This window comes from Bos indicus, chromosome 7 (assembly GCF_029378745.1).
Source record: "Bos indicus isolate NIAB-ARS_2022 breed Sahiwal x Tharparkar chromosome 7, NIAB-ARS_B.indTharparkar_mat_pri_1.0, whole genome shotgun sequence".
NCBI lineage: Eukaryota > Metazoa > Chordata > Mammalia > Artiodactyla > Bovidae > Bos > Bos indicus.
The window spans coordinates 13232820-13241987 of NC_091766.1; the positions used below are offsets into that span (position 1 = coordinate 13232820).

Sequence of the window (9168 nt, forward strand, 5' to 3'; positions counted from 1 at the left end):
AATGGAAGCTGGTCTTCAGAAGTGACCACAGCCCTGCTTCAATATGCCCTTATCCTACATAGCTTCTGGAATATGACTTCTTATGAGAATGACCTCCCCCCAAAATATCATTAAAACTAGAACCCTTGTCTTGGGCTCTGCTTCTATAGAACCTGAGCAAAAAAATTAAATTTAAAGAATTTAAATCATGTGTCAAATATAATAAGCAAGACAGAAAGTTTCAATCCTAAATTAAAATTAATCTGGCCATTCTGTTGTCTGGCTATTTCAGAAGAATTTGGTGATGAAGGAATCAGGTGCTATGGCTCACCCAAGATTTCTATCCCTCTGCTTCAACACAGAAACACAAGTCCAAAGTATATATGGCACAATCATAAAAAAGAAGGTACATCACCGATGAGTTTTCTTAAGGCTCACTTCATGTCACTATTTCTCAGGCTGTAGGTAAAAGGATTCATCATTTGAGGAACCACAATGTACATAACTGAACCCACTGCTTCTGTCTTCCTAGATGAGTCAGTAACCACAGAACTAATGTGAACTCCAAAACTGCCCCATAGAATAAGAACACAACTGAGAGGTGAACACACAGGTGGAAAAAGCTTTAAGCTTTGCTCCTGCTGAAGGCATTCTCAAAACAGAGGAGACAATTTAAGTGTAAGAGAAAATGATCCCTAAAAGAGGAATACCACCAAACAGGCTAGCTACAGAATATATCAGGATGTTATTGATGAGGGTATCAGAACAAGCCAGCTTGATGACCTGAGCAAATTCACAGAAGAAGAGAGAGGTCCTTGCAGAAGGACAGTCTCAATAACATCAGACAATGGAGTAAGCCAACCATAGTGCCAATGAACAGTGAACGTAGAATCAGCAGAACACAGAGTTGGGGGTTCATGATAACTGTGTACCTCAAGGGGTAACAAATGGCCACATGGCGATCATAGGCCATTGCTGCAAGGAGAACATTCTCCATACCACCAAAAACCTGAACAAAACCAATCTGGGTGAGGCAGCCTGTATAAGTAATGTGCTGTATCTGTGCTTGGATGTTGACCAGCATCTTTGGGATTGTGGTAGTGCTTATACAGACATCAATAAAGCAGAAGTTGGAAAGAAAGAAGTACATGGTGGGGGGGAGGTGGGAGTCAGAGATGACCGCCAGGATGATGAGCAGGTTTCCCAAGACAGTAATCAGGTACATGGACAGGAACAGACAGAAGAGGAGGGGCTGTAGTTCTGGATTATGTTAGTCCCAGGAGAAAAAATTCTGAAATATCTGTTTGATTTCTGGGCTCCATGTTGTTGATGAATCTGAAGGGAAAATGGCATGAAAAGAAAAGAAAATGAATGGTCTCCAGATGAGAAGCGCCAGCATCAATTGGGAACTTGTTAGAAATGCTAACTGTAGGTGTCACTCCAGATGTACTGCTGATAAACATTGGAGGTAACATCCAGAAATCTAAGTTTTAACAGACTCTCCAGATGAATTTGATAGATGTCATAATTTTTAAAACAGTGCTGGAGAGGGTGTAGAGAAAAGGGAACCCTCTTACACTGTTGGTGGGAATGCAAACTAGTACAGCCACTATGGAGAACAGTGTGGAGATTCCTTAAAAAACTGGAAATAGAACTGCCTTATGACCCACTGCTGGGCATACACACTGAGGAAACCAGAATTGAAAGAGACACGTGTACCCCAATGTTCATCGCAGCACTGTTTATAATAGCCAGGACATGGAAACAACCTAGATGTCCATCAGCAGATGAATGGATAAGAAAGCTGTGGTTCATATACACAATGGAGTATTACTCAGCCATTAAAAAGAATACATTTGAATCAGTTCTAATGAGGTGGATGAAACTGGAGCCTATTATACAGAGTGAAGTAAGCCAGAAAGAAAAACACCAATACAATATGCTAATGCATATATATGGAATTCAGAAAGATGGTAACAATAACCCTGTATACGAGACAGCAAAAGAGACACTGATGTATAGAACAGTCTTGTGGACTTTGTGGGAGAGGGAGAGGGTGGGATGATTTGGGAGAATGGCACTGAAGCATGAATAATATCATATATGAAACAAGTCACCAGTCCAGGTTCGATGAACGATACTGGATCCTTGGGGCTGGTGCACTGGGACGACTCAGAGGGATGGTACGGGGAGGGAGGAGAGAAGAGGGTTCAGGATGGGGAACACGTGTATACCTGTGGTGGATTCATGTTGATATATGGCAAAACCAATACAATATTGTAAAGTTAAAAAAAATAATAATAAAAAAACAGTGCATGAATAAAAGAAGTAATTCTATGTATATTTTGAACCTAAGAGAATATCCAGTAGCAACAGTTTTTGGTCATTTGAAAAGACAGGATTAGAAGATAAGACAAAATATGATACAAAATAATCAGGCATCCAAACAGGACTGTTTCTGTAAAGCAGCGGTCTTCCCTTACCTGGGGGAGACAGAAGTGGCCAAGACAGCCTTTATTATTTAGTGTATTACTTAGACTCAAACACTTTGAATTTAATCCAAGACCAGTACTTTTTTTGAGAATGCTCAAAGTAATTCAACTGTATGAGAAGCTTCCAGGTTCTCATTGTACAATGAAAACTATCAGAAAACCGTATCTGGATATTGCAATGAATAGAATAGAAATGAACAGAAAAAGAGCAGCCAACATAGTATTCAGCACATGGGACTCTCATACTGACATTTCTTATTATGGTTTTCTTTTTCTGTCATAAACAATGGCACCTGGCAAGTTTCATTCTTCCGAAGGAAGCAGTGGGATGGAGCAAGTCAAAGAAAGACAACAATAGAAAGAGAGAATATCCCTAGCATGACAGCTGCAAATTTCAGGGAAGTGTTTATGAGATGAAACTCAAGCTGGGAATTTACCATGTAGATAAGGAATGAAGGAAATGTCCATGATATAAATATTCATTTGCCATGAACACATGATGAAATATATGATCATTAAGTGTATTAATGATCAATGAATGATCTATGCATATATAAATCAATACAAGTAATGGAAACCTATAAGAAAAAGAATTTGAATGACAAACTATGGCATTTGAAAATTTTATATTTATATATATATTAAATTGTTACAAGTGATAATCCATAATAAAAATAAACCTATAGAGCAAAAAAAAAAAAATGGATTGAAGGGCTTGGTATCCACCCAGTCAATAGTATCAAATTCACCCACTTAATGGTCCTCATTCAAGGTGTTTTTATTGCAAAAAATAATGCAGATATATGTGAATAACTCACATCATGTGTTGGCACAATCTTATTTTCCTTCCCAAGGTAATCACTGTATGAACATAATATACATTAATTTTCAGCAGTTTTTATTATAACTAGTGTTACTGCTCCAAAAATATGTTGTTTTTTATTTTGAAAGCTTTCAAAAACAACATATTTTTGGAGCAGTAACACTAGTTATAATAAAAATTACAAATCTAAACAACTTAATTCACAGAAACAGAGAGTAGAATGGTGGCTACCAGAGGCTACAGGGTTGGAGAAATAGAGAGATGCTGGTCAAAGCATACAAGCTTTCAGTTATAAGATGATAAGTTCCAGGGATCTAATGTACAGCATTATGACTTTAGTTAACAGTACTGTATTTTATAACTGAAAGTTTCTTACTGTATCAAATCATCACATTCTGAACCTTAAACTTATACAGTGTCACTGGTCAAAGTGTAGGTGAAAGTGTTAGTGGTGTACCACTTTTTGCGACCCCATGGACTATAGCCCACCAGGCTCCTCTGTCCATGGGATTCTCCAGACAAGAATCAAGAATAGTGGGGTGGGTTGCAATTTCCTTCTCCGGGGCATCTTCCCAACCCGGGGATTGAACCCAGGTCTTCTGCATTGCAGGGAGATTCTTTATCATCTGAGCCACCAGGGAAGCCCATTATTGGTCAATTGTATCTCAATTTAGTTGGGAAAAAATAATAATACCAACACATTATTCTATTTTAATAAGAATAATATTCTTATGACTTACTAAGGATAATATTATTATGCAATAATATTCTATTTTAATAGTGTCTGCCACATTCTATTTTAATAGTGATCTGCTGCTCCCCTAAGAAAAATTTTGTATTCTGATTTTTAAAGCAGAATTTCATGGATTTTTCTTGGTAATTTCTCTACTCTGTCTAAATTTGAAAAAATTATAGATTAATTTTCCTGAGGCTTGATCTTTTAAAAATTGAATTAAAAGGTATATTTTCTGACCAGGGCTGGGGGACTCTGTCATGCCAGCCACCAGGTGCTAGGAAAGGCTCCCACTAGGGCTGGATCTTTCATGCCCGTGGCTGCCGGCTTCCCCACGCACTTGTAGCTGGGGATCCTACAACCCTGGGCAGCTCTGCTGCCACCACCATGCCCTGTCCTCATAGGCAGATTTGAGCTCCAGGGCAGCCTCAGGAGAAAATACAAAGAAGTGGGGCTAAAACCACAGCTGAGCCCCAGGGGTGTGGCAACTAGGGAAGAGGAACAAAAATCTTTCCTTGCAATTGCAGATTAGATACTATGATCATCTCTGAAAAGTCTGAATAGACTATGAGTGTTCTCGAAACTAAGACTTGTGTAGCGGTAGCAGCTGTGGACTCTGGGGGCAAGTACATGTGGGAGCTGGCCCAGGTCAGAGTCTGAGCTGCCCCACAGTGCCCACAGTGAGTCCAGAGGCCTACTTAGAGGTGTTAGAAAGTCTCCAGGGGAGGCAGAGGTTGGCTGTGGCTCCTGGTGGGGGCAAAGACACTGACAGCTGAGATGCCAGGAAAATATTCTTATTTTGCTTTGTTCTGTTGTTTCTCTTATTGTTTTATTTTTATTTGTTTAATGTAAAAAATTTAAAAATATTTTTAATTTTTTCTATTTTTCTTTTCTTTGTTGTTTTTTCCCTTGTTTTCTTTCATTTGGGGTTCTTTTGTTGTTCTCTTGTGTTTTTTTTTTTGTCATTTTCTTTGTTTTTATTATTTAATTTTATTAATTAATCAATATATTCTTTACTTCTTTGCTTTTAAAATAAATTTATTTATTTTAACAGAAGAATAATTACTTTACAATTTTGAGATGGTTTTTGCTATACATCAATATGAATTGGCCATAGGCATACATGTGCCCCTTCCATCCTGAAGCTCTCTCTCACCTCCCTCCCCACCCCATCCCTCCAGGTTGTCACAGAGCACCAGCTTGGGATGCCCTGCATCATATACCAGACTCCCACTGACCATTTTACATATGGCAATTTATATGTTTCAATGCTATTCTCTTAAATTATCCTACTCTCTCTTTCTCCCACTGAGTCCAAAAGTTTGTTCTTTATGTCTGTATCTCCTTTGCTCCCTTGCATGTAAGATCGTTGGTACCATCCTTCTAGATTCCATATATATGTGTTAATATATAATATTTGTCTTTCTCTTTATGACTTACTTCACTCTGTAAAATAGGCCCTAGGTTCACCCACCTCGTTAGAACTGACTCAAATGCATTCTTTTTTTAACAGCTGAGTAATATTCAATTATGTATATGTATCACAACTTCCTTATTCATTCACCTGCTGATGGACTTCTAGGTTACTTCCATGTTCTAGCTGTTGTAAATAGTGTTGCAGTGAACACTGGGGTGTATGTGTCTTTTTCAATTCTGGTTTCCTAAGGGTATATGCTGGAGAAGGAAATGGCAACCCACTCCAGTACTCTTGCCTGGAAAATCCCATGGGCAGAGGAGCTTGGCAGGCTGCAGTCCATGGAGTCTCACAGAGTCGGACAGGACTGAAGCGATTTAGCAGCAGCAGCAGCAGGGTATATGCATAGTAGTGGCATTGCTGGGTCATATGGTTTTGTTTTTGTTTATTTAGTTTTGCTTTTACCATTTGTCTTGGGCTTTGCCTGCCCATTTGTTTTTCTTTTTTAAAACTCTTTTGCTGCTGCTTATTTGTTTTTGTCTGCTGTTTATCTTAGGTGTTGTTTGTTTGTGTCCCCTCCCCACATCTTTTTTTGCTCTTTCTTTTTGGCTGTGTTGTGTGGCTTGAATCCATATTGTGAAAATGACTATACTACTCAAAGCAATCTATAGTTTCAATGCAATTCTTATAAAATTATCAATGGTATTTTCATAGAAATAGAACAAATAATTTTGCAATTTTTATGGAAACACAAATGACCCCAAATAGCTAAAGCAATCTGCAAGAAAAATGGAGCTGGAAGAATTGGGATCTCTGACTTCAGACTATACTATAAAGCTACAGTAATCAAGACGGTATGTTACTGGCACAAAAATTGAACTATAAAGCAAGGGAACAAGATAGAAAGCCCAGAGATAAACCCGCACCCTCTGTGGTCACCTAATCTATGACAAAGGAGGCAAGAATATACAATGGAGGAGAGTATCTTCAATGAGTGGTTCTGGGAAAACTGGACAGCTACGTGCAAAAGAATGAAATTAGGACACTTCCTAACATCATACCCAAGAATAAACTAAAACGGATTGAAGACCTAAATGTAAGGCAGGAATAAAATTCTTTAGGGGAAAATATAGGCAGAACGTCCTTTGACAGAAATTGTAGCAAGATCTTTTTTCATCCACCTCCTGGAGTAATGCAAATAAAAAAAGTAAATAAGTGGGATCTAATTAAATTCAAAAGATTTTTCATATCAAAGGAAGTCATAAACAAAACAATAAGACAACCCTCAGAATGGGAGAAAATATTTGCAAATGAAGCTACAGACAAGGGATTAATTTCCAAAATATAACAACAGCTCAATGATTGAAACACACATGAAAAGATGCTTATCATCACTAATTATTAGAGGAAGCAAGTCAAAACTACAATGAGTTATCACTTCACACAGGTCAGAATGGCCATCATCAACTGCCGGGGACCAGCCCCGGCTGATCCAGGGTATTCGAAGGAGAGACGGCGTAGGCGAAGATCAGGAGACAATTGCTTAATTAAATGTTAATTAAGGATATAAAGAGTAATAGAATGAGGATAGCTCAGTAAAATTCAGTGAAGAAAAGAGGCTGAAATAAGGATAGCTCAGTGAGGAAATTCAGTGGAGAAAAGAGGCTGAATAATTCAGCCAGAAGGTAAGAGAAAGAACGACATGGTGAGACCAAGTTTCGGTGAACAAGGCCCGCACTTTATTTTTCAAAGTAGTTTTTATACCTTAAGTTATGCACAGAGGATAATGGGGGAAGGGGTAGAGTCTTGCAGCAAACCAGGCTTTCTTCCTGCAAACTTACCATATGCAAAAGTTAGGTGATTTGCATCATCTTCTGGCCCGGAGGCCTGTTAACATTTTAAGACCTTTTCTTCAGAAAACTTATTTTTCTCTAAAGGTGATTGGTCAGGAGCCACCCTCCAAAAGCATTAGATAAAGTTGCATTCCTACAGCGCAAAGGTGTGGTGGGCTACAACAAGAAAAAGAATTAACTCAAGGGTCCCAGGTTACAAACATTAAAGCTACTATTTACACCAATTATATTAACCAATACACTGCCAGGGACACAGCAGGTAAGGGATATGGAAACTTAGCAGCAAACACTGGCCCAACAAGTGAAAATCCCTTCACCAATACAATTTCTAATCAATCTTTTAACTACTCAAAAGAATCTGTGTTTAGACAGTTTAGAACATCTCCTGCCTCTCACAGTTGGGAGGCTCTGAACAATCACATGAGGCCGGAAAAACCTATTCAGGCAGGCTAGAGGATTTCCAAAGGAGTTTGTAGGTTAAACACTGTCACACCCAGGAATTATTAACTGGAGCTGTAAGCTAACTTTTTTCAGAGAGGTAGTGGGGGACAGCCCCCCGTAAAGTCAGAGGTGTAGGTGAAAGCACAAAGTAGAAAGTAGGCAGACTCTGGTTTTGGGGGTATATGCTCGAGAATTTCCAGGGGGACTCCTGAAGCTCGATCCCGCCTTTGCTTATGCCGAGCCTCCTTCCTCATGACCTTTGTCATGGGCGGAGTTCCTCACGCTGGCTACCGGCAGTGATAGAATTCCAGTTGAGCTATTCCAGATCCTGAAAAGTGCTGCACTCAATATGCAATATGCCGGCTCCTGGCAATCAACAAAATCTATGAACAATAAATGCCATAGAGGGTGTGGAGGTAAAGGAAACCTCATGCACTATTTGTGGGAATGTAAGTTGATACAGCCACTATGGAGAAGAGTATAAAGAGTCCTTTAAACACAAAAAAATAGAACTACCATAAGACCCAGAAATCTCACTCCTGGGCATATTCCCTGATAAACCATAATTCAAAAAGATATAAGCACCCCAATATTCATTGCAGCACTATTTACAACAGCCAGGATATGGTGGTGGTGGTTTAGTTGCTAAGTTCTGTCTGACTCTTGCGACCCCATGGACTGTAGCCCACCAGGCTCCTCTGTCTATAGAATTTTCCAGATAAGAATACTGGAGTGGGTTGCCATTTCCTTCTCTAGGGGACCTTCCCAACCCAGGGATCAAACCCAGGTCTCCTGAACTGCAGGCAGATTCTTTACCGACTGAGCTACCAGGGAAACACAACTTACAGGACATGGAAGTAACCTAACTGTCCATCAACAGAGGAATGGATAAAGATGTGGAACACATATACATTGGAATGTTACTCAGCCATAAAAAAGAACAATATAAAGCCATTTGCAATCACATGGATGGATCTAGAGTTTGTCATACTGAGTGAAGTAAGTCAGACACAGAAAGACAAATATCATGTGATAACTCTTATATGTAGAATCTAAAAAAAAAAAAAAAAAAAGGGTACAAGTGAACTTACTTACAAAACAGAAGTAGAGGACTTCCCTAGTGGCACAGTGGATGAGAATCCGCATGCCAATGCAAGGGACACAGGTTCGATCCCTGCTCTGGGAAGATTCCATGTGCCTCAGAACAACAAAGCCCATGAGCCACAACTACTGAGCCCATGAACTAGAGCCTGCAAACTGCAACTACTGAAGCCTGCGTGCTCCAGGGGCCATGAACCACAATGATTAAACCTGTGTGCCACAATTATTGAAGCTAGCAGACCCTAGAGCTCACATACTGCAACTACTACTGAAGCCCAGGTGCGCTGAGCCTGTGCTCTGCAGTGAGAGAAGCCACAGAAATGGAAGCCTGC

The 9168-nt window shown here is 39.5% G+C and overlaps 1 pseudogene; it reads right to left on the reverse strand.

Annotated features, from left to right (window-relative positions):
• Positions 1-371: 371 nt before the first annotated feature.
• LOC109560913 (olfactory receptor 7G2-like) lies at positions 372-1301 on the reverse strand (annotated as a pseudogene).
• Positions 1302-9168: the final 7867 nt, after the last annotated feature.